This window comes from Hemicordylus capensis, chromosome 3, assembly GCF_027244095.1.
Source record: "Hemicordylus capensis ecotype Gifberg chromosome 3, rHemCap1.1.pri, whole genome shotgun sequence".
Classification (NCBI taxonomy): domain Eukaryota; kingdom Metazoa; phylum Chordata; class Lepidosauria; order Squamata; family Cordylidae; genus Hemicordylus; species Hemicordylus capensis.
This window is the reverse complement of record NC_069659.1, coordinates 130241445-130258597: the sequence shown is the minus strand read 5'-3', so window position 1 is coordinate 130258597 and position 17153 is coordinate 130241445. Positions and strand designations below refer to the sequence as shown.

At 42.4% G+C, this 17153-nt stretch overlaps 1 protein-coding gene across 5 annotated transcripts in view; it reads left to right on the top strand.

Annotated features, from left to right (window-relative positions):
* The window catches only part of GABRA5 (gamma-aminobutyric acid type A receptor subunit alpha5), a 109651-nt gene that overhangs the window by 49908 nt on the left and 42590 nt on the right, over positions 1-17153 (top strand). The gene's annotated exons all lie outside the window — the stretch shown is intronic.

The window sequence follows — 17153 nt, the reverse complement described above, 5'->3', positions numbered from 1 at the left end:
CTAAAAATGAAGAATTTGATGCTGTCCTTTATTTCCTGCTCTTGGTCGTAATATCCCATCTTGGGGATATTAGGAGAAGTGAGGACCTTCTCTGGCATACTCCTTAGAGTGCTAGAATGATGTTAACTTGTTTTTATATAATCCCAAGTTTTAATTACTTGGTTTTATATAATATATTATATAGTTTTATATAATTTTATATAATTACTTGTTTTTATATAATCCCAAGTTTAATTACGGAGCCAGCGTGGCGTAGTGGTTAGAGTGCTGGACTAGGACTGGGGAGACCCGAGTTCAAATCCCCATTCAGCCATGATACTAGCTGGGTGACTCTGGGCCAGTTACTTCTCTCTCAGTCTAACCTACTTCACAGGGTTGTTGTGAGGAGAAACTCAAGTATGTAGTACACTGCTCTGGGATCCTTGGAGGAAGAGCGGGATATAAATGTAAAAATAAATAAATAAATAATCCATCCATCCAGTGGCAAGTTATGCTAACTTTGTATAATGGAATGACTTTGTGGCAGCTAGGGGAATGAATCTGTCATCTCATGAAGAGTGTAATGAGCTGTAGTTGAGTTGTGAACTACATATGGAGATATCTGAGAGTCATGTTGCCCGTGGTTTGGAATGTGTTGTGGGGGTCACCGAGAGGGGGTTAATAGACTGCCTTTGGCACATACACTGTACATTGCCATGATTTCTTCACTTCTTCTTCCATCTCCATGCACATGATCAATGTGAGAAGGTGTATTGAGATACGTTTCATTTCCTAATTACAGCTATGTGGCACACTTATTCATCAGGCACTACAAAAAGAGCAGCCAGCTGATGTGTTGATGGTGCCTGGAGGTTTTGTATTTATGTGAGAATTGTGAAAAAAGTAATTCCATTAAGTCTCAAAGAGTACTGGTACAGTATTTATATGTGTGCTTTTATGTAATGCTATGCAACATGCAGAACTTTTCAGTAGAGACATAGACACTCATAGAGTTACTTCTCTAAAGAACTGTAACATGCACCTTTCTCAGGAAATTTTTATAGTGTCCATATTCATATGCATAGGGCCAGATTTATAGGTTAGATTATAGGGATTGGAATGAAGAGACTGAGAGGGGGCTATGCTGCACTATATTTCAAGGCCTCACATTTTGGACACATAAATTAATCTCTCTCATTTGCCAGTATTTCACAAAGATGAACACAGACAAATTTAAAAGCCAGAGTGTGAGAGAGAATAACTTCACGGTTAAAAAAAAGATGATACAGCCAAAGGTTCTTCTACTCTGCTCTGTCGCTGCTCACTTCCCAACCACGGTGTGGCAAAACAAGAATTCTGCTTGCTGCAACAGACAGGAAGATTGGTATCGTGAAGGGACTAAGGAGGGATTTGGGTAGGAAAAACCACAGCTGCATTGACTTTCAGTGCTGCAAAGTAAGCCCTGCTAACTCGGCAAAGAAACACCTTTCAAAGTGGTTCTCTTGCATTTATCAGGAGGAGAGCAACTTGCCCTGTTCAGCCCCAGCACAGCATCCCTCCAGTTGTTGCTGGTGTCTGCCTTGTGTCTCTTTTTAGATTGTGACCCCGTTCTGGACAAAGAGTCATTTCTTTGTTTAACTGCTTGTGCTATATACTACTACCACTACTACTACTATTATGAATATTCATATATCACTCTTCAACTAAAGATCTCAAGCTGCTTACATAGAAAAATGAATAATACATATATAAGGCAGACACTAGCGACAGCCACTGGAGGGATGCTGTGCTGGGGCTGAATAGGGCAAGTTGCTCTCCTCCTGATAAATGCAAGAGAACCACTTTGAAAGGTGCCTCTTTGCCGAGTTAGCAGGGCTTACTTTGCAGCACTGAAAGTCAATGCAGCTGTGGTTTTTCCTACCCAAATCCCTCCTTAGTCCCTTCACGATACCAATCTTCCTGTCTGTTGCAGCAAGCAGAATTCTTGTTTTGCCACACCGTGGTTGGAGCAGAGCAGGTTGGAGTGAGCAGCGACAGAGCAGAGTAGAAGAACATTTTGGCTGTATCATCACTAAATATACAAGAAGCGCCACTTTAAAATGTGTATCTTTGCTCAGTTATCAGAGATGCTTCAAATAACTTGATTTGGACTGCTTTAATAACTTGATAGTATGTTGTATTTAATATATAGTATTATTATTAATCGGGGTGGGTGGGTGTGCACTTGAAGAATGGGATAGATCTGCCTGTTCTGAATTGGGATATTCCCATCTCACCCAAGGAAGAACAGGTATGCAGTTTGGGAGTGCTCTTGGACCCTGGTCTCTCTCTGCTGTCTCAGGTTGATGCTATGTCAGACAGTCAGTCTTTGTCCAATTTCAAAACATCTAAAATAAATGTAAAATCTAAGCATGGCCCTATTGATAACATATCTGTACACTGGATCTAACCATTAGTGAGCAGAGCGCATCGAACTTGTATTGCCGAACAACAGAATTGCGCAACTGTGTGTGTGATAGACAGAGTCGCATCTGTTAAATATTTGACATAGAATTTGTCCGATCATCCTGGCATGTTATGGAAAACAGGGTCAAATAACCTTCGCCTAAGACCTATATAAAAGACACATTACAGGAGCACATGTGCAACTGTGCTCCATCTCCTCAGAGTTACAGGGGCAGTATCTCTGCTCAGTTGGAATTATGCGATATCTGCCAGTCAGTAGTTCTGAGGGGAGGGCATTCATACGGGCCCTTGAGAAGGGCCATCTATGTTTAGGGACAGGTTGAGGCTATGGCCAAGAGTGCTTTTCATCAGCTTTAGCAGATATGACAACTGTTCTCTGGAACGTTCTCAGTTGTTCTCTGACAACTGTTCTCTGTATAGTAGCCCTACAAAAAGAGTTTCCCACCAGCAAACCCACCCAATCCCATACTTGCACTTTCCTTGACATCTTCTGCAGTCCAGAGCACAGTTGTGCTTTTCAGTGCACCAGGCAATAGGGCACATGTTTTCCCCTGACATCATTAAATAACAGCCACTGTGTTTTGATTTGTACAAAGGAGTCCTTGATTAGGACAGGCACTTTGGAGAACTGCAGAAAACCCACACCACAGATAGGGCCTAGTTTGACCGGGGTCTTATTTCTAGAAGACTTGGCATGACGGTTAATCCAGCATTGTAGGCAACACACTTACGCACGCATGCATATACACACTCGTTTGTCTCCTTATTTGTATGCTGAAGTGATTTCTTTTTCTTGTTGTGAAATAACAGCCACCATGTTTTGACTTCTCAGTAATCCACCCTAATACCACTTTGCCATCAGTTTCCTTTAAAAATAACCTGGGAGGGGGATTGTAGAACTATATTTAAATACAAAGCCCTTAATTAAAGTACAGACTAGGCTACTGGAATAGTCTTCTTTTATTTCAGCAATGAAAGTCTCAGAAGGCTTTGGAAGCCACCAGTCAGCATGGTTAGTGACTTCAGAAAGCAAGTGAATGGTTGCATTGCTCTGACTCTTTTATCCCACCCCCTCACCCCCCAGGGTACCAATTTAGATGTAGTAATCACACCAAGATAAAACTTGGTTTTTGGCTACTCTCTGCTAGTTTGATATATATCATGCACAATTCTATGATCACATTGATAGATGTGTACATGTTTTTTTTAATGTTTGCTTAGTTAATTTTAGGTTCCACTCAGGTTGAATCAGGAAGGCCCCGTTCTGAATGCAGGTGTGCACACACTCCCTTGATACTGCCGCCCAGAACAAAACTCATTCTGCACATGGTGGGGTTGCAGTTCAGTGGTAGAAAATATTTTATGCATGCAAAAGACCCCAATTTCAATCTCTGGGATTATGCCTCTATTTCCAAAGTTACTGATTATAAGAACAGTGTCTCTACAGATTCATTCATACTTGTTTGGGAACCTTTAATATTCGACAAGGTCAGCATTTGTTCCTGAGCTCTGGATTTGATATGTAGTGCTTTTGTAACCACGCCTGCATCTAGGCCAGCAAATGTTGTAAACTTCTTTTTTTTCTTGATCTCCGACTTGCTTTGTAGCTCCCACTTTCTTTTGTGTTTCAAGAGTTGTAACTGTGTTCTGTTCTCTCACTATTTTAATTAATAAAAATCTCTTTTAAAAAAATCTCTGGCATCTTTAGGTAAGACTGGAAAATATCTTCGTCTGAAAGCCTAGTGTGGCCGGTCAGTGTAGATTCTACTGACTTTGAGTATACCACCATCATCAGTCTGTCTAGTAAAGCCTCATAAACCAGTAATAATATAACCTGATGAACTGTCTGTGAGATTTGCATCTCAAAAAGCACATTTTGAGGACTTTGTGTTGTCAATAGTGGTTTTGTGAGAGCAAAAGATTAAAGGAAATAGAGTTATAAGTTGAAATTTAATTTACCCACGGCAGAGAAAGAAGCAAAGGCCAAATGAGAAGAGTTCAGTTGTCTTTTGCCCCACTTGATATAAATATATTCAAAGAAGATCTATTTCCTGCAACTATTCATTCATTTGTATAGGTTTGGAAATGTGGCTTGCAATGTAATATCTAAAATATGTATCCTACTTCCATCAGAACTAAGGGCAGCATACATGGACATGCCCCAAAAGGTCTGCATCACCAGTTTCTCATTGCAGTTTGGTCATCTGCCTCTATAAGTGCAGGGTTAGCATGCTGGTGACGTGTGCACCCAGCTCGCCTATGTGTAGGAGCCGATGACCTGATTTGAATAAGACACAGCTGCATAGAACCCTGAAAGGATAAGAGGTCTGGTTTGGTTTTGTCCAAGTTCTCTCACATCCTTGGTCACTGGATGTGGATGGCAGAAGGATGTTCGGTGGGCATTTTTGTAGCAACCAAGGAGCCATGCTTTTAAAAACAGAGGATCCTTGTCCAGATTGCAGCGTAGCAGCCCTGCTTCATAAAATGGATTATGAAGCACTAAAGTTATTCAGGAAACCAGTATAGATTCCAAACACCAGTTCTTAAAACTGATTTCGAGTCAGAGCTATGTTGTGAAAGCACCAAGTAATGTAGGTTAGACTTATAAGAAGCTTTCCATTTGTAAAAACAAACAAACAAACAAACAAACAAAAACAAAGATGGTGTTAAAATTACTCATGTGCTCAATGGTCTTTAAGATCTAAGTAACCAATGCATCCCTTATACCCAATAATTTGTTTTCCTTTCAGCCACCACTAGTTATCTTGCACATACTCCAAAGTATCGAGACTCTGAGCCACTTTGCATGTAGGGTTGTTTGGTAATCCTGAGCTCTAGAAGATCAAGTTAAAAAAACACCCTTCCTTTTGCTTTATGAATTCCTTTGCTGTTGATAAAATATCAAATACATCAGCATAAATGTGATCCCTGCATGCTAAAGAAAGTGACAGCCAACTGCTTGGCTTTTGCTTTATTAATCAAAGTAGCCTTGTTCAAAAAACCCAAATGTTTTTCCCCAACCATAACATATTGGATTTGTATTAAATAAGTCCCTTTACATGGGTCATACTCCAATGGAAAAGTCTATATGGCTTTTCTGCTGAGTTTGCTACAGACTGCTTCTGCCTCCCCTGCTCCACTTTCCCCCCTTTAAATAATTTTTCCTAGTGAAATTCTTCTTTTCTCCCCCCACCCCTTTTTCTTTTTGAAAAATGTGGGATGACATGGGGATTTTGTGGAAGTCACTCTTAAAATCAAACTGTAGAGTCGTTTGTAAAGAGGCAGAGAAGAAGCCATCCGTGGATAAGCAAGCAGCAGGATGGCCCAAGTTAAAAGAGTACAGAAGGAAAACTCAATGGAAATGGAAGGATGGTGTACCAGACTGGACCAGTCTGGACCAGTAACCAGAAGCAAAAGTACACTACACTCTTTGAAAAGTGTAACAAAAATAACCATCACCATTCCCTTTCATATTAGAATGTCCTGCTTAGTGATAGCAATAATTTCTTTGCAGTGAGTATGTGTCCCTTTGAAGTTATGTAACCTCCTGGGCAGAGATTGAGAAGATAAGCAGTTGTATTGGTGTCAGGGAACAGACATTGCAAAAGAAAAAAGGGAGACTTTTATTGCTTTAACTTCTGTTTGTGCAACAGTTATAATCTTTGCCCTCTGGCTACCAAAGATGTAACTGTCTTTCCGTCCCTTCTGATGAAAGGTCTCTCTATACAGTAATAAAAGTGCAGAACACTCAAAGATTTTGTGCAAGTTCAAAAGGGCCCTTTTACTCCCCATAGACACTCTTCTGCAGGCTTCCATGCAACTTCTGAGTGTGATCTCTCTTGTTTACACACACTGAGCAGGGAACCTCCATGATTTCTAGAGTGCCACCTGCTGGCCAGCTCTTGCATTCTGAGAAGAGCTTGCTCTTTTTCTTTGCCACGTCTGTAGCAACTGGGGAAAATGATGGGTTATTCTCAGAATGCAAGAACTGGCCAGCAGGTGGAGCTGCAAAAATCATACATAGACCCGGCTCAGCATGTGTACAGAGGGAAAGATCACACTAGGAAGTAGCATGGAAACCTGTGACAGCATGTGCACAGAGGAACAAGAGAGTGCTTGGAATTTGTGCAAAGGCTTTGAATATCCTGCACTTTATTTCCATAAGGAAGTGGCCTAAGAATTCTGTATTCTGTGTAACTTGAAAGTTTGCATACACCTTCATCAGCATAAATTGGGGCTAGTAAAATGTAATTGTCTTATCTCTTTTGGTGTTAAGAGATAATTTTAAGTTATGCAGTATACATACAATATTTGGTCGTGTTTGGTTCTTTTTGGTCCAGTCTGATGAATTCCAACAAAATACCTTTTCTTCTGCCTCATCAGAGTCTTTGGCTCCCTCACTGGTCTGATAGGTACTCTGCAGCTTTTGTGTTAGACTTCCCAGCAGTCCAACTCAAGCAGCTAAATATGACTGTGATTTTGTATAAACAATCTGGAGCAGAAGGAGGTTAATTGACTTTTCTTCAAGGTTATACCAACAGAGCAATGTCAGAATGAGGATTTCACCCCACTTCTTTGGTCTACTGAGCAAATGTCTAATCCAGACGAAAGAGCCCCTGCTGCCCAGACAACCGACTTAGCTCCTAAATCTGATTTTGCACATGGTGTTAATGATATTGTGTTCATCCCACTCAAAGATGAATTTGCTAATGCTTGCCATTGTTTTGACCATGTGATATCAAGTGTACAGAAGTCCTGTTATGGATGAAGCTTTACAGTCTTCTGTACTACTGACTGAAGACCGTCATAAATACCCAGCAAGACAAGCGTATTGTAATGTTCTTTAAAATGGCACAATGTAGACACATTTTCTGGACCAACAAAAGGTCTAGGAATGTGGATAGCAGTCGCTGTGTTTTCCTCATAATAATACGTAATACAATATGTAATATCAGGCCTGCTCAGCTTAGGCCCCCCAGATGTTTTTGGACTACAACTCCCATAATCCCCAGCCACAGTAGCCAATAGCCAAGGATTATGGGAGTTGTAGGCCAACATCTGCAGGAGGGCCGAAGTTGAGCAGGCCTGTGTAATATCCTCATAATAATACGGAATACGGACTACAAAAATTAGGGCCAAAATAAAATATAAACCAGCCACAGTTTGTAGTTCAACAAGAGGTGGAGGGCCAAGTTTGCCCACCCCTGCTGTAAGAGGTACTCGGAGCCCTCCCAATTCACTGATCAGTTATTAGGATGCACCTCCATGACTTCATGATCAGATAACTTGCCTCGCTCCAAGTCAACTCCAGAAGGGGAGAGGGGAGGATTGTTAAGCAGTATCCCTTCCTCCTTGTCTGCTTGCTGTTGAAATTAGTGGGGAAAGCATACTTGTCCTATTAATTTAAATGGGAGTATTCATGAGACTGAGCCACCTAATAGCACAGCAGGGAAGTAACTTGCCTAGGGAGCAAGAGATTGCTGGTTCGAATCCCCACTGGTATGTTTCCCAGACTATATTGGGCAGCAGCTATATAGGAAGATGATGAAAGGCATCATCTCATACTGCGCAGGAGATGGCAATGGGAGACCCCCCTGTATTCTACCAAAGACAACGACGGGGCTCTGTGGTCACCAGGAGTCGACACCAACTTGACAGCACAACTTTACCTTACTCATGAGACTGCTGATATGTTTCTGGGCAAAATGCAAGGTGCTGGTTATAACCTATAAATCCCTAAATGGTTTAGGCCCTGGGTCTTCCTTGCCGTGACCTCCACTGCCCTATGAGGTCATCTGGAGAGGTTCTTTTACACTTGCCACTGGCTCATCTGGTGGCTACTCAGGGAGGGGCCTTCTCTGTCATTTCCCCGAGGCTTTGAAATGCACTCCCTGTGGAAATAAGAGCCTCCCTATCTCTGACAGGTTGTTTTTTTTTAAGGGAGTTAAAATAGATTTGTTCACTCGGGCTTTTAATTAGATTTTCAGTTTTTAAGAGTTTTTAACAGGTTTAACATTGTGATAAATTGTAAATTGTTTTAATTCTGTTTTAATTTGTACTGTTTTTATTTGTTTTGAGATAGAAAGGGTGCACATGTTTAAAAATGGTTGGAAACACCTAGGTTCGGTGATTACTTGACACTAATTTTTCAGCACTGTATGATGCTACTCCATTTTGGATCAGCTCTAAAAATGATAGAGTGTTATCTTTTATTGACCCAACTTATGTTGATGTAGGATGACATAAATTTTGACGACTTCTGAATACACCTGAGATTTTTGGTAAGGCTCAGAAACTTTCATCCTCCTTCATGCTGCCAATTCTGCCATCTGGCATTACTTAAAACATCATTTTGGTCTAACTTCAATATTTTGTAGATCAATCAATCCTCTTGGTTGCAGAGCTACAGTAAGCAGTCTTAAGTGTGGTGATAGTAGGTGATTAACCTACCTTTCCTGTTCTGATATTGATCCCTGTACAGGCAGGCAGCTTAGGACATGAAGCTGGAGAAGCAAATCAGAGAGGTGTCAAAGAGAAACAGAACTGTAATAAGAGGTGGCTTCAATTACTTTCATATAGCCTGGGCAAATTCACGTGTGGGTATTGACAGAGAGGCCAGATTTCTAGACATTCTAAATGACTGTGCCTTAGAACAGTTGATTGCGGAATTAAACAGAGAAAAGGCAATCTTGGACTTAATCCTGAGTGGTGCCCAGGAGCTGGTGCAAGATGTTAAGGGTGTAGAACCATTGGGGAGTAGTGATCATAGAGTGTGATCCAATTCAGCTTATATGCAAGTGGAACATTGCCAAGGAAGTCCAACGAAGATACATTGGACTTATGAAGAGGAAACTGGAAAGGGAAAGTCAGGAGGGTCAAATCACTCCAGAAAGCATGGGATTTATTTAAAACCACAATAATAGAAACTCTATTAGATACTTGGATAATAGAATAATAATAGAAACTCTAATAGATACTTGGAATGTATACCAAGAAAGAGGAAAGGTACCACCGAGTTCTGGAAGATGCCAGCGTGGCTAACAAGTAGAGTCACGGAAGCTATAAAAAGGAAGACTTCCTTCAGAAAATGGAAGTCCTGCCCAAATGAAGAGAACAGAAGGGAACAAAAACTCTGGCAAAAGAAATGCAAGGAAACAATAAGGGATGCAAAAAGAGCGTTTGAGGGGCATATAGCTAGAAGTATCAAGAGGGGGAATAACAAAAACTTCTTGAAATATATCAGAAGCAGAAAACCTTCCAGGGAGGCAGTTGGACCCTTAGATGATGAGGGTGTAAAAGGGATTATTAAGAAGATTGCAGAGAAGCTGAATGAGTTCCCTGCATATGCCTTCATGGCAGAGGATACTAACCATATACCCAGCTCTGAAACTGAGTTTCTCAGGCTTGGAGGCTGAAGAACTGAGCCAATTTGAGGTGACAAGAGAGGATGTTCTAAACTGTCTTGAGAAACTAAAAATTAACAAATTGCCAGGGCCAGATGGCATCCACTCAAGAGTTCCAAAGGAACTCAAATGTGCAATTGCTGATCTCTTAGCAAAAATATGTAACTTTTCCCTACAATCAGATGCTGTACTGGAGGACTGGAAAGTAGCTAATGTAACCCTGATTTTCAAAAAGGGATCAAGGGGGGATTCGGAGAACTACAGGCCAGTTAACTTAACTTGGGAGCTGGGTATATTGATGGAAAGCATACTTAAGGTCAAAATTGTTTCAAAAACATGGAGAAGAACTGAAGGAGAACCAGCATGGCTTCTGCAAGGGCAAGTCTTGCCTCACTAACCTTTTGAGAGTGTCAACAGGCATGTGGATAAAGGTGATCTGGTTGACATAGTATACTTGGACTTCCAAAAAACTATTGGCAAAGTTCCCCAGGAAAGGCTCTTGAGTAAACTTAGCAGTCATGGGATAAGGCGACAGGTTCATGTGTGGATCAGTAACAGGTTGAAAGACAAGAAACAGAGAGTAAGAATAAATGGACAGTTTTCACAATGGAGGTAGGTAGGAAGTGAGGTCCCCCAGGGATTGGTACTGGGACTAGTGCTCTTTAACTTGTTAATATTCTAGAAGCTGGGGTACCCAGAGAAGTGGCCAGATTTGTAGATGACACTAAACTATTTAGCGTAGTGAAATCTAAAATGGATTATGAGTAGTTCCAAAAGGATCTCTCCAAACTGGGTGAGTGGGTGACAAAATGGCAAAATCAGTTCAGTGTAAGCAATTGTAAAGTAATGCATATTGAGGTCAAAAAACCCAACTTCACACATATACACTGATGGGGTCTGAGCTGTCAGTGACTGACCAGGAGAGAGATCTTGGGGTTGTGGTGGGCAGTTCATTGAAAGTGGCAACTCAGAGTTTGCAGCAGGCCAATTCCATGCTAGGAATCATTAGGAATGGGGTTGAAAATAAAAATGCCAATATTATAATGCCATTATTATTATTATTATTATTATTATTATTATTATTATTATTATATTCAATTTCTATACCGCCCTTCCAAAAATGGCTCAGAGAAATAATAAATAAATAAATAAGATGGCTCCCTGTCCCCAAAGGGCTCACAATCTAAAAACAAAAAACAAGATAGACACCAGCAACAGTCACTGGAGGTACTGTGCTGGGGGTGGATAGGGCCAGTTATTCTCCCCCTGCTAAATAAAGAGAATCACCATGGTAAAAGGTGCCTCTTTGCCCAGTTAGCAGGGGCAAATTATACAAATATACAAATCTGTGGTGCAGCCACATTTGGAGTACTTCATTGTAATGGCTTACTTGCCTTGCAGTTTAAATATTCCCTTCAAAGAGGCCCTCTTTATACTAATGTTGGGTCAGTAGTAGTTGCCTAATTACAAAATGGGAGATTCGGACCCATGCACCCTAGTACAGAAATAACAAGCTTTTTACTATCAGAGCCACAGCTCCTTTAAATAAGCTTAGGCCATGCTGATCTGTCTCTGCTCCATTCCTCCAAAGTTATATTCCAACAGCAACAAATGGGTGTGTGAATGAGATGATTTTTTTCTAGGCCTGAAAGGCTTTCCACGAGGACATTCCCAGAGCAAAGATTTTTGGGAAACTTTCCAGAAATCCTAGCAAACGACAACTCCAAGAGGTCTTTGCACTGGAAATTTCCTCTTGGTAAGGTTTCCAAGCCCAGTAAAGCCCATAAAAGCAGGGCTCCCTTTTGTGCCTTCTAACGCGATGCTAGAAGGTCTTCTGGGGAAAGGGGGGAGAGCAGTAGTCTTACAAGTCTTGTAGGAGTGGCAGGAGGAAAACTAGCTGCAGGGAAAGCTGAGGCCATGGGGGATAGGCAGGGAAGTATTTAATGGACTGTTTTTCTTCGGATTTTTTAAAGCTTTTCCTGAGAAATCAAATAGAAGGATGGGTTGAGTTCAACCATCTCTAGTCAGAAGTAGACAAAACTATTATTTCCCATAGTTCCATACAAAGCACACACACATTTCATCCTATTGTTACCAAGTCATGGAAGAGACAAAGTGCTGCTATAAAGAAAAGGGTGGTGGTGGGGTTAGGGTAAATCGTATGTATATATTAGGGATGTGCAAAAATTTCGGGCACAGAACGATCTGTGCCCGAAACGAACAATTTTGGGTGAATCGGGGCTGAACCAAATCACCCCCGATGTCCCCCGATATTTTTCGGGCACGAGCCGAATCACCCGAATTTCGGGCACGAAAAATTCGGGTGATTGGGTTCACGGTTGATTTTTGGCGATTTTTTAAAGTGTTAGTGACTTTGGGGCAGTTTGGGGGCATAGCATGGGATCTGGGCAAAAGTAGTGGGGTGGGGTGGTAGTGCCTAATGGGTGCAGGCTACCACCCCAATTTCAGGGGGATTGGGCAAAGGGCTGATTTTTGGTAAATTTCTGAAAATTTCATGTCTTTGGGGCAGATTGGGGCATATTGGGGCAGAAAGTGGGGCCTGGGGCAGAATAGTGGGGTGGGGTGGTAGTGCCTAATGGGTGGAGGCTACCACCCCAATTTCAGGGGGATTGGGCAGAGGGCTGATTTTTTGAGAATTTTTGAAGTTTGGGTGTCTTTGGGGCAGATTGGGGGCAGAAAGTGGATCTGCCCCAAAGGAGTGGGCTGGGCTGGTAGATAGTGCCTAATGGGTGGAGGCTACCACCCATCCCCAATTTAAGAGTGATTGGGCAGAGGGGTGAATTATGGTGAATTTATTTGTATGAGGTTTGTCTTCATAAGGTGAAGTGTGCTAAATTGATTACTTCCTCATATTATTCATAGTAAAGGAAAGTGTGAAAAAGTGAATGTGGGGTCATGAGAGTTGTTTAATTGGAAAAAAAATCTCATTTGCTATGATAGAATGAGAATTCACACCTCAGAAAAAACTTCTGAGGTGTGAATTCTCATTCTATTATAGCAAATGAGATTTTTTTCAATTAAACAACTCTCATGACCCCACTTTCACTTTTTCACACTTTCCTTTACTATGAATAATATGAGGAAGTAATCAATTTAGCACACTTCACCTTATGAAGACAAACCTCATAAAAATAAATTCACCAAAATTCACCCCTCTGCCCAATCACTCTTAAATTGGGGATGGGTGGTAGCCTCCACCCATTAGGCACTATCTACCAGCCCACCCCACTCCTTTGGGGCAGATCCACTTTCTGCCCCCAATCTGCCCCAAAGACACCCAAACTTCAAAAATTCTCAAAAAATCAGCCCTCTCCCCAATCCCCCTGAAATTGGGGTGGTAGCCTCCACCCATTAGGCACTACCACCCCACCCCACTATTTTGGGGCAGATCCACTTTCTGCCCCCAAACTGCCCCAAAGTCACTAAAACTTCAAAAATTCTCAAAAAATCACCCCTTTGTCCAAACCCCCTGAAATTGGGGTGGTAGCCTCCACCCATCAGGCACTACCACCCCACCCCACTATTCTGCCCCAGGCCCCACTTTCTGCCCCAATATGCCCCAATCTGCCCCAAAGACATGAAATTTTCAGAAATTTACCAAAAATCAGCCCTTTGCCCAATCCCCCTGAAATTGGGGTGGTAGCCTGCACCCATTAGGCACTACCACCCCACCCCACTACTTTTGCCCAGATCCCATGCTATGCCCCCGAACTGCCCCAAAGTCACTAAAACTTTAAAAATTCACCAAAAATCAGGATTTTGCCCAATCCCCCTGAAATTGGGGTGGTAGACTCTACCCATTGAGCACTACCACCCCACCCCAAAATTTTGCCCCTGGGCCCCCTTTTACCCCCCCGAATCGATTCGGATTCGGATTAAATCCGAATCCGAACCGAATCAAGGGTGATTCGGGTGACCCAGATTCGGGCACAAAACAGAACAGGGGTGATTCGGTTCGGGTCCGAGCCGAATCACCCGAAATCCTGAATTGCACACCCCTAGTATGTATGTATGTATGTATTTATTTATTTCATTTAAAAACTGCCCCATCCAGAGGTTCTGGGTGGTGTACAACAACTTTTTGAAAAGACATAAAATCCACAATTCAAACACAATGCTAAAAACAATATAAAAACTATTCAAAATGATTAAAACCATTTAAAACCAATTAAAATATTTTAAAAAACAACAACACTTTACAATCCTTGGAAGGCCAGGCCAAACAAATAGGTTTTTAGTGCTCTCTTAAAGGGCAACAGTGAGCCTAAACTGCGGATATCTGCCAGAGTGCATTCCAAAGGCCAGGAGCAGCAACAGAAAAGGCCTGGTTCCGAGTCGCCACCAGACATACCGGTGGTAACTGGAGATGGACCTCTCCAGATGACCTCAATGAGTGATGGAGATCATACTGAAGAAGGTGCTCTCTAAGGTAACTTGGACCCAAGCCATTCAGAGCTTTAAAGGTAATAACCAGCACTTTGTATTTTGCCCGGAAACATGTCAGCAGCCAGTGCAGCTGTTTTAGGACAGGCATAATATGGTCTCTTCGAGTTGCCCCAGAGACCAATCTGGCTGCCACATTTTGAACTAACTGAAGTTTCCGAACTATGTACAAAGGCATCCCCAGGTAGAGCGCATTGCAGTAGTCGAGCCTGGAGGTTGCCAGCTGATGCACCACTGTTTTGAGATCATTCTCTTCAAGGAATGGACACAGCTGTTGAATCAGCCGAAGCCAGAAAGCGCTCCTGGCCATAGCCTCCACCTGAGATGCCGTGGTGAGGCCTGGATCCAAGAGCACTCTCAAGCTGCGTACCTGATCCTTCTGGGGGATGTAATCCCATCCAGCACAGGAAGATCTAACTCATCCCTTAAATTCCGATCTCCCACAATGAGCACCTCCATCTTACTTGGATTCAGCTTCAATTTGTTATTCCTCATCCAGCCCATTACTGCGTGTAGGCAGGCATTTAGGGAGTGAGCGCCATTTCCTGATGATGATGATGATGATGATAACATGAAGAAATAGATTTGGGTGTCATCAGCATACTGATAACACCCTGCACCAAATCTCCTGATGACCTCACCCAGTGGTTTCATGTAAATATTAAAAAGCATTGGTGACAGAATGGAGCCCTGAGGGACTCCATATAATAGCTCTCATTTTAAAGAGGAACTGTCATCAAGCTCCACCATCTGGAATCTGCCTGAGAGATAGGAGGAGCAGAACCACTGCAAAGCAGTGCCTCCTATCCCCAATTCCCCCAGGTGATCCAGATGAATACCATGTCGATGGTATCAAATGCTGCCAAGAGATTCAAAATAACCAACAGATTTACATTCCCTCTGTCGATTCTCCAGTAAAGGTCATCCATCTGGCCAACTAAGGCAGACTCAACCCCATATCCCGCTCTAAAGTCAGTTTGAAATTGGTCTAGATAATCGGTTTCTTCCAAAACTGCCTGGAGCTGGTTAGCCACCACTTCCTCAATCACCTTGCCCAACCATTGGAGATTGGAGACCGGCCTATAATTGTCCATCACTGAGGGACCTAGAGAAAGCTTCTTAAGAAGTGGTCTAATCATTGCCTCCTTCAAACAAGGAGGCATCCTACCCTCCCTCAGCGATAAGTTAATGATATTAACTAAGCCATCCCCATCAATCTTCCTGCTAGATAAAAGCAGCCAAGTTGGGCAAGGATCCAGAGAGCAAGTGGTAGGCTGCACCGCTCCAAGCAGCTTGTCCACACCATCAGGCATCACAGATTGAAACTGATCCAATCTAATACTGCAAGAGGGATTTCTAGACACCACCTTAATAGACTCTGCAGAAACAGAGGAGTCCAAGTTGGCCTGAATACAGGAGATTTTGTCCGCAAAGAACCCATTAAAAGCATCACAGCAGAACAAAGTCCCCGGGGATTGGTTTGAATTGGAAGGCGCCTGACTCAAACTCCTCACAACCTGGGATAGCTCTGCTGTCTCATACACTTTGCTCCACATTTCCAGGAGATGAGAGACTATGCTAGATATATTATTTCAGAGTTCCACTCCTCTGATTAAAAAATGCCTTCTGAGATATACTCTGAATGTATTAATATCCACTTGTTTTTGTACCTGTGTTCTCCCTTAAACCAAATAACTTCCATGATGAGCTTCTGGACACAATAGTGCCACCTCTTACTCTCCTTTTTGTTTGACTAAACAGCCTCATTTTAACAAAATAATCTTTAATCTCATACCCTTTAAAATTTTGGCTGTTGAAATTCACGCTCCTTAAAAGTGGACTTGTCGATTAATCAAACATCCAGAATCAGAGTTGAGAGATATCTATAGCCCGAATCACTACCATTGGCATTATATTTTGCTACTGAGAGCAACAGATCTATGCTACTGCTTTATCAAGACACACAGTATTATTAAATGTTTTGATAATATAAGCTTGAAACAGCATTTGTAGAAGATAGGCAGCAACATAGATCACAGTAAGCTCTAAACTGCAGTAAGACTCTGGAAAACAAATATTGGTACTCTTTTAAAGCTCCAGTCTAAAAGTGTTATTCAAAGCCAGGCCTACATGACATAATGTAGCATTGCAATGGTTCCACTCCTCTCTCTCAGGTAGATTCCAGATGGTGGAGCTTAGTGATGGTTGCTCTTCAAAATGGGAGCTATTGAGCCCTTCTCACAAGCAGTGAGAAGGGCTTGAGGGAAGCTGTGGGGAAGGCAGGTTAAACCTACATTCCTGCAGATTATTGCTCTGCCATTGTTGGGTACATTCAACACGTGCCCCCATGATTCCCCACTGGCCGAGGCAGCGGGGAGGGTCAGGGGCTGGAATGTGTCATCCAGCCCCCAGAAATCCCATAATGCACTGCACGAGCAGCCCCCTCCAAGCTCTCCACAAGCAGCCGCAGTTGACAGACGATTGGAAAAATGAGGTTAGGAGAGTGCTCACTCTCCTAACCTCGTTTTAGAGGGAGGCTCGATAAGTGGGTTTGCTGCTGTGGTGATGCCAGAAGCGCTTTCCACCAGCTACGGCTGATTCAACAGCTGTGTTCATTCCTTGAAGAGAATGATCTCAAAACAGTGGCGCATCACTGTTTAACTACTTGAATACACTCTATGTGGGGCTGTCTTTGTACATAGTTCAGAAACTTCAGTTAGTTAAAAATGTGGCAGCCAGATTAGTTTCTGGGGTAACCCAGAGAGACCATATTATTCCTGTCCTTAAACAGTTGCACTGGCTGCCGATATGTTTCTGGGCAAAATACAAAGTGCTGGTTAT